A 21,914-nucleotide genomic window follows, 5' to 3' on the forward strand; every position below is an offset into this window, starting at 1 on the left:
TCTCTGTGGAATAAAAAAAACTAGACATTTGGGCACATAAGCATTGCAGAGTTATAGCCTGTTGAAACTTCTGAAAAACTAACCAAATAAGAAGTTGGGAAGTCCTTAGTGTATTAACTATGGTAGAGGTCCCCTAGCTTTAATAAAATTTTTAAAAAGGGAAAGTCATTATTTGCTGTTTTTGAGGAAAGTTTGACAAGGCGGTGCTTGCATTCAGAGTGACTGCTATTGTAAATGCATTTTTAGATTCGTTGAGTGTCAAAGAGGTATCAAAAGTGAGATTAACCAAAAAAACTGCTCTGTGACTTCAAAAGAGGGGTGCAAATGTGGCTTTTTTTTAACATTTTTGACAGAATAAGTTTTCCTACATAATTATATACCAATTTAATCCAACCTTTGAAATGAGATATGGACATGGAATTTTACAGCCTATTAACAAGGTTACAGATAAGATATGTATGGCACAATTTTCCTGTATTTGAAGTACTTTTTGAAATACCACATTTTGAAATTTGAAAGAATGTTTAATAATTTATTGATATGTAAACCCATGTAAAATCATAAAAACAAATTTTATTTACAAATCCTGCCATGCAAATCTTACAATTAATAGTGTCAACATATTTATAACTAATTTGGTAATATTAATACTATCCAATTATTATTAAATTCAAATATGTAAAAAACTATGAAAAATTAAATTTTAATATGTACTTGTGTCATATTTCAAAATCATGGCTGCAAATATAGAATTTTTTATATACTTTGGAGAAACTATTAACTAAGAGACTTATCCTGAAAATTTGAACTAAATATCTTGATTCTAACACTTGAAACTTCACATTAACTCTGAGAAAAGAATTGGTGCAAAAATAGCCTTTCCAGCCACCTTAATGACTTTCAATAATGTTAAATAGTAGTATCTTTAATATACATACCAAGTTTGGTCAATTTTGATCGAGTCAAATCAGACATATATCCCTAATTAGGAAAGTTCATTAAATATGCAAATTAGCAACTATCTTTCATGTAACCCCTTAATGGTTCCCACTGCTGATATATCTTGGTGTGATCAACATTTGTAGCATATCTCATCAAATTGTGTGTAGTCGTTTTTAATGTATATCCATTTTTTCTAAAATCATTAATTATGCAAATGAGTAAAAAGTATGCAAGCCACACCCACCAAAAGCTAATCAGTTCTTGCCATTTGCTAACTGAATCTATGTACCAGATTTGATTCTTATCTGACTAGCCGTTTTTGAGATATCGGACCAACAGACAGACAGACAGACAGACAGACAGACAGACACACGGACAGACAGACAGACAGACATCGCTGCGACATATGCTCACGTGTGTAAACACATGAGCAAAAAATTGCAGCTCATGTGCCTTTAACTGACTTCTCAACACTGTGACTATGAAAACTGGTAAAAAAATCTTTGACTTAGAGACACCGTCAGCATTTGGAAATATTTTCTCTTTAATATTTTCTCTTTCCTTTGATAATTTCAGTTAGAGTCTTTGAAGAAGGGTGTCTCTTGAAGTGTTTGTGCTTTCGCTCCATGAGAAAGAATGACCCACCTCATAAATTGACAGTAAGTGAATATAACTGAACAAGACTGATCTTGATGGTGACAATTATATGTTAACAAGCTTGATGTAAACATTTATCAATATTTTGGGTAGAATATTAAGCACTTATTGATTGAAAGATTGAAATAATTTTCAAAAACTAATAGCAGTGGTTGATCAAAATCCAACCAGTTGATTTACTGATTGAAATCTTCTAAATGATAGCTGCTATTAAATCACAATGCAACCACACTAGCTACACACTGACACATCTAGTTCATTAACAATCAGTAGTAAATAGATGAAAGTACATGCAAATGACTTTCTCAAACATTAAAAAGGTGTAAAACTATCACTTTATGATGGATAAAACTATTGAAAAAGACAACAGCCAAATGGATCTTGTCATTGGTTCTTAAAATAGTAACTTAAGTTTTACACCTCTTTGATTGATCATTGAATTTCATTGAATTTTTATGTAATTTTATTTTACAGATCATTTGTTGAATGAGAAGTCCATGAGAGACCATCTGTGTTCCTGTACAGCTGGCAAAGGCATTTGCAATCACATATCTGCAATGCTCTTCCAGGTAGCCCGCTATAAGACCATGGGACTCAAATCCATACCAGAGATTGTGTGCAAAACATCAGCACCTCAACAATGGCATGTACCACCTCGGACTCATGGAATTAAACCCAGGGATGTAACCAAAGTTAAATTCACAAAGCCAAAGTCTGAAAGTTCTAATTCATGTGTAAAGAGTACTTTTTATAATCCAGTCAATAGTGATTTTCCTGATTTTAATTTAATGTCTAATTTACACAAATCTATGTCTGTATCTCATCAATCTGTACAACTTCTTCAAGTTCTTCCTCACAGCTTTGATAATTTAGAGATGATAGAAACTTCATATGGAAATGTAGTAATGGGCAGTGTTCTTTCATATCAATTACCGAAACCAGAATCTGACTTATCAATAATAAAACTCCCCCTACAGTTACCTTTTCCTAAATTACCCCCTAATAATAACCATATTCAGTTTCATTATTATTTTGTTCTAAGTGCCTCCCAACAGCAGTATTTTCGTGGTCTTCAAGTCTCTTTAGAAGAGTGCCATGAACTTGAAACACTAACAAGACGGCAGAGTGATTGCCCCGAATGGCATAAACTCAGAAAGTCCCGCATCACTTCTTCTAAATTCAAAGATATAGTATGTCGTAAAAGAGACTTTGAGTCACTGGCTGACAGACTGATATCAACAAAGGACATACTGACAGCAGCAATGAAATATGGCATAGTACATAAAGCACAGGCAGCTTTAGACTATGCAAATATCAAAAATGTGTGGGTTTATCATTCATCCCGATGTACCTTTCGTGGGTTCATCACCAGATAGGATTGTTTATGACCCAAGTCAACTGTCACCTTTTGGAACACTTGAGATCAAGTGTCCTACCCAAGCCTCATACACAAAGTGTACTTATCTGAAATGTGAGGGTGGGATATTACAGCCTAAAGAAATCACATCAATACTACTACCAAGTAATGGGACAAATGGGAATTTCAGGCTTACCTTGGGGAGATTTTGTGGTATGGACAGAAAATGATATACACATAGAAAGAATCTGCTTTGATATAAATTTTTGGAATGAAATGCTTAATAAACTAACAAAATTTTATTTTGAAAATCAAATAATGAAATTTATGTAATTAATGACAGTTAGAGATGGGGCAATTTGTTTTTGAAATGCTCAAGTGGGAGGATGTCAGTGTATATTTAATTGTGAGTGAGATGTAATTGACTGGCTAGTCTTATGAGGGCTAGTAGTTAATGGACGAGTAATAATAATAATTTTATTGACGTTACAAATGTCTATTTCTTGAATAAATGTTATGAGGTGCTTGTATGTCATACTGTCAATATTGTTCATAATGTGGTAAAGTTTGGCATCATCTGGACTCGAGCTTGTGTAATTTTAATTGCTGACCGCCATGGAGTTCAACAACCTGACTTGATTGTTATGGACACCACATATTAGTGGATGAGTTGATATAGAAAGACTGTGCACATGAAATCACGGCTGACAAGCTGATAGTTATCAAATACTCTGTTAAACCTGAAGCACAGAGATTATATACATTAGTTTTCAAGATACTGCTTTAATTCATATATTTCCACTCACAAGAGTATACATAAAATGCTTATCAGAACCCTATTGGATGGAATGGATATCAATGAAATTGTCACTTAATAATAATAGTAAATAATAATAATAATAATTACATATGCATAGCTGTATTCCATGTTGCCAGTGAAAAAATAAAGTTTATTATTTCAAGTTGATACGCAAATTAGCAAACAACAAAAGTAATACTTGTGTTTTTATACACATGAAGGTAATCTTTTGATATTTCCCCTACACAATGCTATACATCCAAATAACATTGAAGAAATATTTCTGACAACAAATTTATTGCACTATTGCCTCTCAGAGATCAAAATCAAATTTTTCAGACTATAACCACTTGTGATAAACTGGTATTTTTTAACAGACTGTATGAACTCATTATTGATATGCACATTGAAAAAAACAAGGTCTTCCAGGTATATTTTCGTTTTTAAACACTTGTCTCCTAATATAAAATGCTATTGACTGTATGTTATTTATTGTGCCAAACTAAACTGAAATCACTTTTGTCAGCATTTTGGGATGTCCCTAAAAGTACCGTATATTGCAGGTTGCGTGTCCCGCACTTGGTCACTCACTTGTCTGGTTTTTATACTCCGAAATACTGCTAATGAATGAAGCAAACAAAGGTCATGGTCATGGTCAAGGTCATGGTCATTTCATAGGCAGAGCTTTTCCGAGTGAACTTAAATTGATCAGCTTTTCTAACAATATAGGAAAGAGACGAGCGAAAATCACCTGATCAGCACCTAGGGATCTTCATAAAGCTTTTGTGAAGTTTCAGTCTAAACTGAAAATATAAACTGTGTGAATGGCGGCATTTTTCTTCATGTTTGTCAGTTACTACAGTTGTTACATCAGGAAACACAGCTTCACAAGAAGTCTGAAGCATCAACATTCCTAAAGTCATTTGTAATGTATAGCAGTTCTTTAGTTTCATGCATAACTGACGTTCATATTAAAATGATTTTATTTACTTATTCTATTTATTTATTTATAGAAATAAATAAATAAAAATTTTGTTTCTTGCATAACTCACGTTCATATTAAAATGATTAAAACTGTTTGAATATCAGCAACAAAGATGACATAGTTACATCAATCAAGCTTCTTCATTGTTTCTATTAAACAGCAATGTGGATGATTGGGAAGATTCAAAAGTCTTCAAAATGTCATGGAGTGATGTCTTTCATGCGACAAGCCGATTGGTATACTGAGCCACTGGGTTGTCATTGACATATTTTCTCACATACCAGCAACTGAGCCTCATTCTCCAGTCTTCGGCCACAAAATGATCCAGAGCAGCCTAAGTAATAAATAAAGTATTTTGTTACAGCCTATATTGAAAGGTCAGAACAAGTCATCCTTTCTCCAGCTGTAAGTAAACATTCAGAAAGCTCAGATGCCTGACTTAGACTGTTGCTTTGTTGAACTTGTAATATTTTCAATGTTTAAGCTGGTCTTTTATTATCTTGATGTATTTAACCATTTAATTAGTTGTAAAGCCAATTTTTCATATAATCTGAATGCTCTTTAGTGCCATTAACCCTTTAAGCGCTGTAATTTTCTCCCGCCAAATCTCTAGTGCAAAATTTTACCAATATTTATGAATTTTTCTGTAATTTTTTTGATAATTTTGGACCAAATGGACAGCATATTTCATTGGCTACAGTTTTTTTCTCAAAATTGTGGTAAAAATCTGAGAAAAATTGACAGGGCTTTATTTTATGTAGGGGACAAAAATAGACTTTGGCGCGCGAAGGGTTAAACACCCTCAGGCGACAGGTATTTGTCATATATAACAAACAACATTTAACAACATTTAATTTCCTTTCATCATGACTGCTGAAGAGAGCACTGGATCTCGTGCTGAACAGAACCTGTAGAGACAGCCTCATTTACAAAAAATACCGCAATTATACGGTGTCGCTCAAATTTGATCAGAATTGGTACATACCAAAGATCAAACAATGTGTTGTTTCTATCTGTTCAGTGCAGGAAAATTATACGTTGATGTTAGGACAATTTCTGCACAGTACAACCAGCAAAACAACAAGAAATATTTAAACCAGAAAAACAAGACTGACAAAAGTAAATAAGGTCTGAAACTTTAGGTACTGAAGGTCAACTTTAGCAACATGCATAGCAGAGAATCTTTCAACCATGGATGTACAAAAATAGACATCCATGGTTTCAGCAGGTCTGTTAATATGTCACAGTTCATAAACAATGACAGGAAATGACCAATTAGCTGTTTTAGTTACTGCTACCACTCCAAAACATAATAGGTACCCTGCATACAAATAGGTTAAAGGTCAAAATCCTCTTATTCAGATGTGTGGGCTGATTCAGTTACTGCCACCACTCCTGCACATTTGCAGGATTTCCCTTTTTCTTACCTCGTTTGCACATTTTTGACACTGACATGTTAATTTGAACAAATTCACATCTCAACCCCTGCATCTACCTGTACATCAAATACTGAGACGGTAGCTTTGGCGGTGTGGGAGCCTTTGTGTGTGACGGACATACATCCGCACATACATACCCACATACATACATACAGACAGACATACAGACGCCACCGACTCATCATATTAAAGCTCTTTTTGGTATTTATATATAAAACCAAATATGAGCTAAAAATTGCTGAAAGGGCTCTACAAATAGGTTTAAACAGGATAGTTGATCAGAGCTATTGCAAAATAATCGCAATCATACCAATCCATAATCCAATGACAGTAGGTCGGAATTTGCAAGACAATAGTTGTAAACATAGACACAAAACAGCATAGAACAGACAGTAAATAGACGGTACACAAACAAAGTCATATTCATGAAAGAAAGATATATGGACCTCTGGCCAAAAGACCAAGAAGTGATGTCAGGTGTTTCGAAAATGGTAAGCGCATCCTGCCCCACATGTGGCACCCGCCATATATCAATCTATACATGTAAGTCAGATAGGTAGTGGTCACTAACTAAGGCCCAATGTCACCGATGCCAACAGTGATCATTTGTCGAAGAGAGATATTGTATTTATCTACCAGCTTTCGATACCTGCCAAAAAAGCGTTTGAATGTAGAGACAAGTCTTGCTCTGGTGTAACCTTGATTTAATAGTTTGTAAGAGAGATGGCCATGTCTCTCTACAAAATCACCATATGAACTGCATGCTCTAGCATATCGAATAAGCTGGGAAATGTATACCCCATACATTGGTGAGAGAGGAATATTACTGATGAGGTGTGGAAAATTGATGATACTAATTTAAAAGTTAAAATCATCTCTCTTGTCATATAGCCTAGTAGAAAGGTGACCATTAGAGTCAAATTCAAGTAAAATGTCCAGATATGAAGCAGAAAAGGCCGTTTCTGTAGTTTCTTTAATCTCCAATTCTGGAGGATAAATCATAGCAAGATATTTACTGAATTCAGAGTTATTCATAGAAATAACATCGTCTATGTATCTATATGTTAGATTGAAAGTTCGAGCTACAGAGACCTTTTTCTGTTTAATTAAGTTGTGGATAAATTGTCTTGATTATCTTGTGCATACAAGATACAGGCACTGAAACTGAAGTACAAAGACATCGTTGACAGCAACAGGCAGTACGACATCATTCATGTCAGCCATCTTGTTACAATACTGTATGCTTTGCCATATACACCTTTTGAACTCGAGAGGGTGCATTAAGAGGCAATTTTCAATCCCTGGTTCTCACATCAATGTTTGTTGACATTGATTGTTTATGTGAAACTCACGTGTTCACACACTATAAGATACTATGTATACAACACTATTTGAAGTCATTAAGCATTTTTACTGCAGCTAATTCCAAATTTGCATATTAACTGAACTTTTCTAATTAGGGTAATATATATCGTGATTGACTTGACCAAACTTGCTATGTACATTGTAGATACTATGATACAGCATTCTTGACAGTCATTAAACCCCGGTGCGGGGTATAAAAGACCCCTAACGTATCGTAAATTCATAATGGTGTTTGAGAGGCAACTGGCAACAGCAAGGTAGACCGCTCCGTGAAAGTCAGCCGAAGCGATTCTCAAACAAACATTATTGGCATACCATAAACATAGACTGTTTCATAAACAAGTAGGCCATACAGGTATCTGCAAAATTTCACAATGCATTTTAAAATTACGACGATTAGGGGAAAATCGCTTCTGTAACAAAGGAAATTGCCATTAGGGAACAGTCGTTCTGTGATTCAATCAATTGTCAATCATTCAGTGACGCCCAGAGGTGTAATCTGGTCAAACATTTGCTGTGCATACGAGAACAATTACGATGTTAACAAACCATGTGTATGCTTAGAGTTACATGTATATTGACGTGAACACAGTATGAAAACTTTGTGGTTGTCATAAACTATTTTACTAACGAGCGTTTATGATGCAAATTTTACATCGCGAAAGTGAACCCTTTTCGGATGTTACTTAGCAAGAGATGAGTCAGTATCTGTATATACGATGTATTCTTGCAAAAAGTGCGTACACTGTATTACTGTAGGCAGAGTCCATAGTTTACATTGACAATGACATCGAAAACAACAAAACATCAAAGCATGGTGGTAGCCTCCATGATCAATATAATTACAGTCAGTCAAAGGGAGTAACTTTTTTTAAACAGCCCTCCAAATCTACGACCGACAGTACCGGTACGCTACAGTCGCTTTTGATATAAATGCTAGCTCTGAAAACAGCCGTATAGTTTGTACATGTACACGTGTCCGGTTGCCCCAGTAACCTTTGGACTTCTGTTATGAGAATTAAACAAAGCTTGTAAGACATCAAAACATAGTATTTGTCAGTTCAAGGTGAGCAAGTGAGCGTCATCACCCGATCTTCTTTGAAAGGCTTTAGGCCAAAGAGGATACGTATGTCCGAGATCGGCTCATTGAGTTGGCACTACATCGTAAGATTTCGATAAATGTTGGGGACTTTAATTTCTTCAATAACGAAGATATCTATGAACCAAGTCCGTGGTTTATCCCATTGCTGGAAATAAACATAACTCGTGATGAGTTTTCCGGGGTCGCCCTCAAAGCAACCGAGCAAGCCGACCTTGATCGCTTACAGATATCGTGGTACGCGAGATTCATTGGAATCTCGATCCTTCCGTGATGTAGTAAACTTACTTTATTTTTTTATTTTAGCGATCGGTCATGACGTTGCGTCGTTCACCTATTTCCTACCATTTTCCTGACCGTGTTTCTCAGTCAATGTTCAGATCAGTAATTCGTGATTTCAACATACGAAATTGCCAGCTTCGGATTATTTTTATTGTTTACGTTTATTACTTTCTAAATTCTTGATGGTTATTTCCACTACATACGGCGCCAATTTCGTATGTACATATGGCGGTAAGTAGCCAAATCATTCTCGAACAATGACATTACCCCGAAACTTCAGTAAATCAACTCAGCAAGCTCCTGTTTGATGAAATTGATATTTTTTCCTTCTCTCTTTTTTCTTTCGCGTATTGCGAAGGCTGTACCTATAGTCCGAGAGTGATTTGAGTGCAAACAGATTACGCAGATAATGCAAACGATAGCAACCGTTACCAACAGACTCATTATGCAGAGCCATGCCCTCAAATGCCCATCCAAACTTGGCATTAATCCGGATCCCGGTCCATTTCGCGCATTTTTACTTCAGCCAATTCCTAATTTGCATATTTAATGAAATTTCCTAATTAGGGTTATATATCTTTATTGCCTTGACCAAACTTGACAAAACTTGCTATGTACATGGAGGATACTATGATACAACATTATTGAAAGTCATTTTGGATTTTTACTTCAGCCAATTACCAATTTGCATATTTACAGAACTTTCCTAGGGTTATATATCTTAACTGCCTTGACCAAACTTGCTATGTACATTAGAGATACTATGATACAACATTCTTGAAAGTTAGTTTGGATTTTTACAGCAAATAATTCCTAATTTGCATATTTAATGATGTTTTCTAATTAGGGATATATAGGTTGATTGACTTTACCAAACTTAACGCAAATTGCTATGTACACTGAAGATACTCTGATACAACATTATTGAAAGTCATTAGGCATTTTTACTGCAGCTTATTCCTAATTTGCATATTCACTGAAGTTTCCTAATTAGGGTTATATACTTTGATTGACTTGACCAAAGTTGATGAAACTTGTCATGCACATGGAAGATACTATTATACAACACTATTTGAAGTCATTAAGCATTTTTACCGCAGCTAATTCTGAATTTGCATATTTACTGAACTTTCCTAATTAGGGTTATATATCTTGATTGACTTGACCAAACTTGCTATGCTCATTGAAGATACTATGATACAGCATTCTTGACAGTCATTAAGCATTTTTACTTCAGCCAATTCCTAATTTGAATATTTAAATTGGCATTATTGCTATCTTTTGACCCTTTTTTCACCAATATTGTTGCAAACGAGCAGTTGCTTATGTTGTTCAACTTATTGAAAGATGTCTAAAAAATGGTCGACCATAGACAACTTGCATCCCATCTTGCCTACACCTTGGGTCAGGGGTTTTAGGTAGCCCACCTAAAACCCCTGAACCGAGGTTTTCCTACACAATGTAGGCAAGATGGGATGGAAGTTGTCTATGGTTGACTACTTTTTAGACTTCTTTCAATAAGTCAAACAACATAAGCACATGCTCGTTTGCAACAACATTTGTAAAAATGGGTCAAAAGAAAGCGATAATGTCCCTTTAATATCATTTGTGATTTGGGATATACCTGGATTATCTTGACCCAAGTTGGTGAAACATGGCAAAAATTTAAATTCCCAGACAACTGCAATATATACTGAAGCAATATATCCTGAAACACATGAGCATTTTCAGTTCATATCCGGTTTTGTATGTGTGGACACAAGCGGACTCAAACTATTAATCCCATGTGTTTGCAAATCACAAATAGTGTTACAGAAACATTTACAATTTTTTCCTGTTTGAAGGTAGTATTTGTTTAGGCATTAACCTTCTCTGCTAGTAGATTAGTAAACTGTATTGACAACATATATACACTTGTTATTTAAGTAAACTATAACCATGCTGAAGGTGGATATAGGTAAATGAGATTTTGATGCTATATGAACTCATGCATAACCCTTGTGGAGGGAGTTACAGCTGTGATACATAATTTGTAATACTAATGACAATACAAAGGTATGGCAAACGGTGGACTTTAGGTAGTATGCGCCTCGAAAGTGAAAGACTTTTGACCAAACTTTTCTTAATGAAACTTTCAACCATTCTCTAAATAAATCAAGGATAAAAATTGGGGGTCACCATGCAAATTTGGTACAAAAACAACAAATAACTCAAGATTTACCAATATTTAAAATTCAAAATTGCCACCATCTAACTCTTTGGAGAAAAATAAAATTTTTGAATTTCCAAAAACTAAGCCGGTGAAAAGTTTTCTTACACCAAGAGCTTTAAAATCAACCCCACAAGGTATATCAAATAGAATTGTAAAAGTTTGAGAGTCTGAATATCTGTCCCTGAGGCACGCTCTACCTCAATAGTTGGGTATGGCCCATTACCTGGATATTCATGTACATTCCCTATACCTTTCAGTACATGATCATATCTGAACTTCAATTTAAATTTACCTTTGCTAAAACTTTGCCGATTCCTTTTCCCCTGTAAGCTTCAGGTACTTCTGTATGAAAGATGTCAACTATATCCTTACTGACATAGTCATATTGCAGGAATGCTTTTCTTTGAGGATCTGGAATGGAATGGAATGGATAGGAAAGTTTGATGTTCGTGGAGTTATAAAGGAACAACATAATAAATCTCTTGAAAATGTATAACAATGGATTTATTACACTCCTTCATACAAACATGTTAACTAAAATACACTATCAGGTGTATACCTGTATTCGTCCGATTATAAGACCAAGGGTGTAATTATAAGCGGGGTCTTATAATTGAGCCATCAAATGTTTTCCGCCAATACTGTTAATGTATGCCAATTTATTTGCATCCATTCAGCATAACTCTGGACTTTCACATACTCTTTGTCAGAATGTACAAAATCTCACATGGGCATTAAGATCTAATTAACTATTCTCACCAACTCACAAAACTAGAATGTACACATGATTGAATACATGTACATTGACAGCCAAACGTTCCTACAAAGATAAATAACAGGGATCTAGCGATGACTTCCCAACCTAACTGACATGCCTTCTTTATTGCTGTTCAAAATCTACTGCTTAAATAATCCTTGGCTAACCAAATGATGCTGTGGGGAAACAAGGCATCGTTGATGACACTGTCCCCGCATGTTAATTCGTAATTGATTACAGGTCCTGGGAGAGAGCGAGGATAAGAGTCTTGTTCATTAATTGGGTCTGTGATTAAAAATACTGCAATACAGATTAGGCTTAATGGCTAAGAATGAGCTCCATGGTGGTGAAAATGTAAACCATCTGGGCTGCCACCCTAATTACAAACATGGGGCCAAAGTCCCTGAAGCTACTATAGACATGGATAAAGTATTTCCTGAGTGTCCGAAATTATCTCACTAAGATCATCCTAGGGACCTGTAAACCAAATACATTAAAGCTGTCTGACCAGTGGTTTTGAATAAATAAGTGACCCAACATTTGAAAGAGCTGTGCTGTGTTATGTAGAGAATAACTTTTTGTGACCCATGTATTGATGAAGAAAGTGGATCTTTCATAGCTCATTTCAGGATGGCTTGACCAAAAATGGCAAAATTAGCTGCAAAAATACAAAACTGAAGATTTAATTATAATTTCAATATATTACATTAAGATAAAGCCTAGGAACCTGTATACCAAATATCAAATCTATCAGATGAGTAACTTTTGAGAAACAAATATTTTCACCAAAAATGGCAAAAATTGACCCAAAAATACAAAAATTGAAGATTTCATCAAATTTCAAAATATCACACTGAGACAACCCCTAGGAACCTGCATACTAAATATCAAAGGCATCAGACAAGAAGTTTTTGAGAAACATATTTTTTGACCAAAACTGGCAAAAATTGCACCAAAAATACAAAATTGCAGATGTCATCATATATTCAATATATCATATTTAGTTCATCTGTAGGAATCTGTATACCAAATATCAAAGCTGTCAGACGAGCGGTTTTGATGAAGTAAAGTTTTGACCAAAAATGACAAAAAAATTCATTAAAAATTCAGATTTGCATATTTCATCACAATTTGAACAAATCTAAGTTGGGTTATCCCTAGGTACCTGTATATCAAATAACAAAGCTGTGTGACCAGCGGTTATGAAGATGAAGATTTTTTACCAAAAACGCCTATTTTGGCGCTAATTTGCATATTTTCAACAACATCAAAAATGAAAAAAATAGTTTCTCAAAATCATATTTTTAATCTACCCAACAAATATCAAATCAGTAAGTACTGCGGTTCTCAAGATATTTGAGTGGACGGACGCCTCACAAACGGACATACATATATACATACATACATACAGTCTGACCCGGACACCAGACGGATACCCATCATCCCAATAGCTTCTATAGACTATAGTTTATAGTAGATAAAAATGATCATTGTCGTTATGGACCTGTATTTCATAGAGGTTGTCATGGGCATTACATGGTACTGAAAATGATAAGATGTATACCAGTGTTCCCACTATTAAAGGCTCACAGTACTAGAAATTTCCCATAATGCATCATGATTTGTAGCAACGTAGATTCCCCTGTGAAGTGTACCATGTCTCCCATGTGTAGACAAATTCCTGGACTAGTTGAAAAAAATTTTGAAAATGTGCTTTTAAGGACACCTTTCTTCTCAATTCCCATTTTAAAGGACTAAGAAAATTTTGCTTGATTGAGAGAGGAGATAGCATTTTTAAAAATTTTCCACTGATTGTGCCTGCAGCCATACAGAATGACATGATGGAAAGTAGGGAGACTAGTTGCACCTGTTTTATGAAATAAAAGGATATTGATTTTTTCCAAAAAGAAAAGACAAAAGAAATTTACATGCTAACTTTTTTCAGAGAATGAAAACCCTCAGTTTGTCATAACTTGCTTCCCAAAACTGTGAAACAACATTTGTAGTGCCTGCAGAATGTGACTTTAAAGGAGCCCTTCTCAATCCCAGGTTCTCGCATTACCGAATGTGTCAACGGCCCATTAACAGTTTGTCATTCTTTTGTTTTCCATTGAATATTTTATCAAGTAAATAATATTTATATTAGATAAAGCTGATAATTAACTGGGGGCTTTAATGGTTAATTGACGGTTTCTTTGAAATTTATACTACAATATTTCAACACACTTTTAATAAATATAATTAATCAATTATCGGGAGACTTCACATAATTGCTTTTATGCACAACTGAAAAAGTTATAAGAAAACTAACGTCGTTGGTACAAATCAAACAGGATTGTGGGTACTGTGAGGCTTACTTGCACGCTAGTTGCGCAGTGTCTGCAACTGCTCTCGCAGTGAAATTTCATGTTTTGCGCAAACTTAAGTCTCAGTCATTTCAATCGGTATTAGTTTTGGAAACTATGGCGTAATTTCTAAAGGTCTGGCAGGGCTTGACAATTCCTATCGCCCGACGCCCGGGACAAGTGAAATTTACGTTCGGGCAAGTCAAAAATAAAATCTGGTCGCCCGCCGGACAAGTTGTTTATACAACTTCTGGCGCAATCAACGCGAACGTAAGTTTTTACGACGGCATTTATGCTTGCCAAACACGGGAAGCCGATGTACCTTCAATGTTAGCCCTGCGTACAGGTCTGTGTGTTCCCGGCGTTATACGGCCTCTTGTGGTGGAGGCCGTATAACGCCGGGAACACACAGACCATACGCAGGGCTACTTCAATGTGAACTTTTGAGAAAATCTACGTCAACATCGGCGAAAATTACCAAAATAAGAAAGCCCTGAAAGCCGCTACGGAATTCGTCGCAAGTATTTTGGTCCTGATTATTACAAATGGAGGACAAGTAAAATTTTTGTGAGGACAAGTGAAATTGAAAATCCTCTTGTCCGACGGACAAGTGAACTGGAAAAAAAATTGTCAAGCCCTGGGTCTGGTGAAATGCCCATGTTGCAAAATTACAGAAATACAGTTGATGGTCTATAAAACAGTTACATTCATTTCTTTTTTCGTTTAGCGCGCGTGATTATGAAATATGGCAAAATTAAAATGCAATGTGGGCGTGTCCCCCGAGCCTCTCCAGTCGACTTTTTTCGGCTTTCCGAAGTTTGCCCGACGCCGTATCTCATAACGGGAAGTAAAGTATTTCACACCTCCGTAAGCTCCCTACGGGGGGTAACTTCTAGGGTTTCTGCTTACATGATCAGGACAGTGTCCTCCTCCACTATGGGAAAACGTTGTTCTTTTGGTGGCTGAGACAGCGGCAAGAACATGAACGGCTAAACTGTAAACTTTTTCAAGTTCCCGTCAAGTGTTGAGTGTTTGAACCATAATGTGCTTGTCTCTGCTGGTTCGTAAGATCGGCCACGATCCCTCGGCTGAGCCTGCCTCGCTACTCGCTACACAGAAGGTTGGGACTGCAATGCAAATAAACTGCATGAACACCAACACTGAACGTAGTGACTGCCATTAAAATGCACTTGTCTACAACACGGAACGTCGGGACCGCAATCCGGTATTCCCCGTTGTATAAAACGTAAATGGGACCGTGATTAGAATGCACTACAACTACAACACGGAAGGTTGGGACCACGATGCAAATCAGCTGCATGAACAGCAACACTGAACGTTGAGACTACCATTAAAACGAACAACAACATGGAACGTAGAGATCACGATACAAATCATGGAGGTAGAGTCCTCCATGATACAAATCGATAGCAACACGGAACGCGTCGTTGGGACGGCAATTAAATTGAAGAACAACGGGGAATACCGGACCACGAGGACCGCGATGGAAATCGACTGCAACATGGAATGTTTAAGACCGTGATTAAAATGCACAACACAGAACATATCTAGACCGCAATGTAAATCAACTGCAACACCGAACCTTGTTGTCTCAATTAAAATGCGTATGTCTGCTATGTATAGCAAAAGTTTCAATTCTCGCGAGCGAGCGTTCCTATGCCCGCTGTACACTAGACAAAATGACGTCAAATTTATCGCGAGGGCTCAAATTGCGTGTGTCTAAGTTTGAATTCTCGCGAGAGCCATTTGTGCATGCTGTACACTAGACTAAATGACGTCAAATCTCTCGCGAGACTTGGCTCGATTGCAAATACGTACGACGGAAAGAACGCAGTAATACGGAAGAAGACACAGTTTTTGCAAATCACCGAGAGAGAAGCGCAGATTAAACAAAAGACTGAAAAACCCACGTTTTTTCTTTATTTTACCATATTTTTAAAACAAAAATCAGTTTCGTCGCTGTGGCGAATTAGGATCGATTTTTTTTCACCACTTCGGATTTCGATTCGCATTGGCGAACGTGGCAAATGGGCAGCGCGAACACTGTTTGTTAGCGGATACCGGGCAGAGATAAGGCGGCATTGGACCGCTATTCGATGTAAATGAACACACCTGTGACGTCACAGACGGCCAAGCATAACACTTGCGCGTACTTTTAGGTTGCAATTCTGTCGCGAGTGTAACAGTATTGACCAACTGGAAGATATTCAGTCACACGAATGGGACCATTTCACCAGATCTCTAAATAGGAAGCCGTATTTTTACAATTCAACAGGACATATCTCTGCATGTACTGAACCGATTTTCATTAACAAAAAACAACCAATTGGTCTTGAAGAGAGCTTTCTTTTGATATCTAATTTATCATTATTGTAGCTGTCTATCAATTTCATGTAAAATCCCTACTTTAAGGCAAGAGCTATTTCGCTGTCGATTTAGACCTTTTATTTGACCCAAAACTCCAGATTTTATTGGATTCACTGTCCTACCTGTAGAAACAGTATCATACATGTATCCCCCCTCTCCCTGCGTCCAGTAACCTACCTAACCTAACCTTTCTCAGTTTCTGTGTGTCCACACTGGCAAATTCCAGGCACCTGTGATTGGACCAACCAATACACGACAGCCGCTGTGTACCATATAGAGCTAGAGGCCGTCGTGTATCAGTTCACAAGGGACTGAGGCCGTACAACACTGGGAACACATGGCATCGCGCATCGTAGGCAGGGTCCAGGCCACAGGCGCATGGGAACTGGGTAGATAGTGTCGTGTTTACGCTAAGTTTCGACGTTCTGATGATACGCAGACAATCCAACGTAGCATACACTCTACCCAGTTCCTAAGCTGCGAGGTTTTGCCTGGGTGTTTGGGTCGGGCGGCAAAACCAGAACCTGGTTTTTAATTTTATGGTTTAGCCGTCCGACCCAAACACCTGGGCCTCGAGCTACTGTACTGCAGCTACACAGTTCCCAGCGCCCTGCCCGGTGGCCCAGGCTACCCAGCTGAAATGTACCTACCATTTATAGCGTCATCAATTTGGATATAGAATTCTCTGTTTGATCTGTCGTGGCCAACAGTGTAGCTCAAGTTGTCGGCAGTGGTCATTCGTTCACTGTTCAATGTCTTCGAAGCCATCCTCAAACGTTTTTGTAGTGAGTTTAAAGAAAACCGATAAGTAGCTGTTACCAAAGTTGAACCTAAACCTCTGATCATTGTCGGACCGGATGTAAAAGGAGGTTACTGGAAAGTGACCTTCGACCTTACGAGGGGCGGGGCGGGGCGGGGCGGGGCGGAGCGTCACTCACTTTGCTGAACGAGCGTACAGCCAGCCTTGCATCATGATCATCCAGCATCCTCACTCAGCCTGAGGTGACCTTCTTGGCTGCTGAAAGTGAGGCTACTCAGCGTCAGCTTCAGCGTCATATCCATTTTCGACTAGGGCCTAAAAAAGATGGCGGATCATTTTTTTCAACTTACATTCTCGAATATTGAAGTATGATATATTATCACAAAAGAACTTAAAGTTCTTTAAAGACAAAACTTTTATATTAAGGTTCCAAATTTCGACTAAAAATAAAACATTTATGAGTTACTCCACTACGAATACGAATCCGAAGACGAAAATAACTTCAGCATTGTCAAACAGCGCCATTTTAAAAATGTTAACCTCTCGGTACGGTATGGTTACTCGATCGACTCAGGTAAGCTTAATTTTGCCTACTGGTATTCAGTGATGGTTATCAGTGTAAGCACCCCTGTAGCCCTGCCACTCCCTGGCTGGTTGCCAGGGAGTTGCAGGGCTGCGAAACCGCAGCAACGTAATCATCAGCATTTCTAGCAATGCCCATCGCTATGTAATATTTTGAAGCTGAAATGTATTTTGTCAACCAGGCTGACAGAACGCCGAAGTTGAAATTGTGAGAAAATACTTATTTGAGGTGTCCCAAACTTTCTGCCCGCAAATTACTGAGACGTTTCATCAGAGGTATTTTAAGACATCGGACTTCATGTAACATTTTGACGTCGTCTTCATTTAAACTTTTACCTCGACTTGAAATTCTGCCAAGTTTAATTCTGACAGTGACAAGACCAGACATGTTAGACTAATGTTCGAATGTATCCCGCGTTTATAGAGCTGTTACACTTCGTGGTTTCATATTAGGTATGTCACGTCAATTTTTTACTTATATGGCGAAATCAAAATATTCAATGTGATCACACTTTTAACTTGGTGTGCCCTCTCCTTTACATCTCTCCTTCTACCTCCATGATTACATCTTACAACTGAACATTATGCATTATGGTATATATTCTATTATGTAAGCAGCCGTTGTCTGCACATTTACTATAGTATTAGTTAATGACGAGCGCGTTTCGTGATCAAGACATTCCGGAACTGAATATTTTCCGTTACCACAACCGTATCCGTTGCTTTGTCTTGTATGTCAGTATAGTTACTATAGAATTTCAACTGCAGAATGTGAATGAGAGACATGATGTGATGGTTTCATTCTAGCTATCCGTCAAGTCAGAATGCAGCCTCCAATGTGTAGACAGCTGCTTTATATGTAATGCCATCAATGTTTATAGATTTTCAGTAACTCTTGAACATAGTTTGACAGGATTTTTATGCTGCATATATAAAATTCTAACATAAAATATTATAGGCCAAACATATATTTCAGAATGATTATGATGCTACTTTCTGCGAAACAACAAATGATGAAAATATTACATCTGGAAGTAGAAAATGGTTTCAGTGTACATTTCTATGACTTGCTGAAGCTCATTAGTTGATCCAAGTAGCAGCTATCATGACCAATGTATGTGGTGCAATGGAAAATGTTCAAACCAAAATAGTACTACGTGTAGTGTTTGTCATGCTATACAATTAATTATTTCATGAGTGATTAAATGTTATTTCTGATGTGATTTCCAATATACTTAAAGGCAGGGGGAGCCTATAAATACCCCCTCATAATCCAACATGAGTTGCACATTGTAACAGCGTCAACAAATCCTCTCGAAAATCTGGAGCTTTCAACAACCATGGTGTAAATTAAAGCACTGTTTCATCATATTACGTTTTGTGAATACTTGTGGCATCACGTTGTTGGCAAACTTCTCTCATTTTTTCCATTTTAAGTTGATTTTTGATGCCAAAACTGCTCCGATGCTGTGTTCGAAGTGTCCAACAAACAATAGATGAAAGCTGCCAATCACGACGGGACTCACAAAGGTGCAAAACGTTCAAACATTTGTTGTGTACATCAGATCGATTACGATGTCAAAAATGAATAAATGATTGTTACTACTGAGCAAAATACTTGACCAACGATTACTGAACACGAGCCTCAGATGAGTTCAGACACAAACGGACTACTTCATGGTTTCAAGCAGATTGCCTCTCCCCGTTTGTTTGTTGATCTGTGTACCTGTAGGCCTATGAATGGGTGATGTGTGTATGTTGACCTGCCGTATAATATTTCGTGATAGATCTCTTTTGGAAGTATGTTGTGGCCTAGCCCTGCGTAAGATGCCGTGTGTTCCCGCCGTGATATGACCTCCCACCACAGCTCTGCTGATTGCCATGGACAAAACCGGCAACATGCGGATCCAATTTGGAGTATTTTTCAGAAGCTTTTTGAAATAATCATAAGACAACAAATCGACACCACTTTTTATTTCGGTCACCATAAAACTTGTAATCACAGCCAGAGGAATTGTCGTCTGTACCTCCCATCCAATAGCACCGAGTTCATGAGACGGCGGAATTTGAAAAGGAAATTACAGCCATCCAAGAACCATGGAAAACTACGTTTTATAATGGAGACACAGCCTCGCTGAACTAGGGTCTAGTGAGGAAAGGATTGTTTGTTCGACAAAAGCTCTACAAAATTTGGTAGATGACTGGGCTGTTGAGCATCGTGGTAAATGTCCAAAGTCGTCCATTGAAATAACCAAACTCGATAAATTTGGACGTGTAAATAGGCGTATTTACTGTTCTCCCAGAACTGTTTTGATTTATTCCTGTTCTTTCCTGAAATGCGACATTTCTAGGATGGTATTTTGACAAAATGGTGCTTCTTGAATCATTATCAAGGCAAACACATATCCAAACACGACTGTTATCAAGACTCCCTGCAAGAGTGATGTACACTATGAGCTGAGGAAAACCCCGATAATTGATCCCAACGTGGCAGAAAAACTACTAGTTGGATTTCAGCATCGTTTACCCATTTACAAAGATGCGGATAAGTAGTGTCACTGTCATGATGTGCATTATGTTGAATTCATGCAAAAACGCGCTGAATACTATGACAAACGCTTCGTTTTTGTATGAGAAACGTGCGCCATGAGAACTAAGGAGTGTCAATCACCTGGCAACATCACCACGGTTTAATTAATAGTACAAATCCGAGGCGCCGAACCTCTGCTCCAGTAAGACTTCGAAAATGTTTATGTTCAAAACTTACCTATGGGAAAAATGATTAGATGTATTGTGTGGAAAGTAAACCGTGAATAGAGTATTTATAAAGTCACTGTGCAATCATTGTTTACATAATATTTGGCATGCACGTTCTATTTTTTGAGGTGTTCAAGCAGCTGTTGTAAATTGCTACTTTTTGTTCACAAAGAAACCATATAGTTATGTTTTGCTCTGCCCATTTTTGTCAATTTTCTCAATAGGGCCCTACCGAGAGTTACCCTTTTAAATCCCCCTCAAAATTCCTGTAGAGGGGGACCACTCCCCCTTGATGGAGCATCCTAGAAACATTGAATAAATATTGAATAAATAAATAAATAAATGAATATGAATAAAAGTCAATGGAATAATGAATAATTTAATTATTTTGAAATTGCCGACTACAAATTGAAGTTACTCATTTTCGAGACTGAACTTTATGTGTCACACAGTATTTTTTTCCAAATTTATTTTATTTTTATTTATTTATTTATTCAGCTTTGACATAACACATGTTTTACAACAGGTTCATTAATAGTAGTACGCTTCACAGAACAATCAGTGTTCTGTTATATCACTATATGTAACAGGTTTTATCAACTTTCGCACAGTACTCTCAGAGTTTAATCACTCATTACAAAACTTTATTTAATATGCAAATGAACTATTAATTAACTTGACACTGCTCAATGCTTCATGGGACAATTAGATTAAATCTAATGCTGTAATTTTAGAGTAATATCACTAATTACAAGGTTCATTAAATATGCAAATGAGCCCTAAATTAACTTGACACTGTTCAATGTTTCAAAATATTTATCAGATCAATATCTGTGGCAGGTTTAACCAAATTTGATGCCGTAATTTCAGAGTTACATACCTAATTATAAAGTTTTTTAATTATGCAAATGAAACCTTAATTAACTTCACACTACTAAATGCTTTACAACACAGTTAGATATCTGTCGGATCAGTATATGCAGCAGATTTCATCACATTTGATGCAGTTATTTTGGAGTTATATGACTAATTATAAAACTTCATATAGTGCAAATAAGCTATTTATTAACTTGACACTGCTCAATGCTTCTCAGTATAATTAGATATTTATCAGATCAACATCTGTAGCAAGTTTCATCAAATGTAATGCTGTAATTTTGGAGTAATATCACTAACTACAAAGTTCAT

The 21,914-nt window shown here is 36.9% G+C and overlaps 1 protein-coding gene and 2 long non-coding RNA genes across 6 annotated transcripts in view; 2 read left to right on the plus strand and 1 right to left on the minus strand.

Annotated features, from left to right (window-relative positions):
- Positions 1-3,788, plus strand: part of LOC139117757 (uncharacterized) — a 43,959-nt gene extending 40,171 nt beyond the window's left edge. Inside the window, exons 3-4 of the long non-coding RNA XR_011548566.1 lie at positions 1,519-1,601; positions 2,074-3,788. This is a non-coding gene — a long non-coding RNA (uncharacterized lncRNA). The remainder of the gene's footprint in view (positions 1-1,518; positions 1,602-2,073) is intronic.
- Positions 3,789-5,038: 1,250 nt separating this feature from the next.
- LOC139117750 (centrosomal protein of 78 kDa-like) overlaps positions 5,039-21,914 on the plus strand; it is a 68,517-nt gene continuing 51,641 nt past the window's right edge. Inside the window, exon 1 of one of the 4 annotated variants that reach the window (XM_070681008.1) lies at positions 5,039-5,145. The gene's annotated coding sequence lies outside the window, so the exon portion shown is untranslated. Of the gene's footprint in view, positions 5,146-17,559; positions 17,962-18,382; positions 18,423-21,914 lie in introns of those variants that run through there. The other 3 variants (XM_070681006.1, XM_070681009.1, XM_070681007.1) reach the window with 3 other exon arrangements.
- LOC139117758 (uncharacterized) lies at positions 5,056-17,659 on the minus strand. Its single transcript, XR_011548567.1, has 3 exons — positions 17,566-17,659; positions 11,430-11,548; positions 5,056-5,074 (listed from the first exon to the last, which is right to left on the minus strand). It is a non-coding gene; the product is annotated as an uncharacterized lncRNA (long non-coding RNA).

Source organism: Ptychodera flava, chromosome 18 (assembly GCF_041260155.1).
Source record: "Ptychodera flava strain L36383 chromosome 18, AS_Pfla_20210202, whole genome shotgun sequence".
NCBI classification, from domain to species: domain Eukaryota; kingdom Metazoa; phylum Hemichordata; class Enteropneusta; family Ptychoderidae; genus Ptychodera; species Ptychodera flava.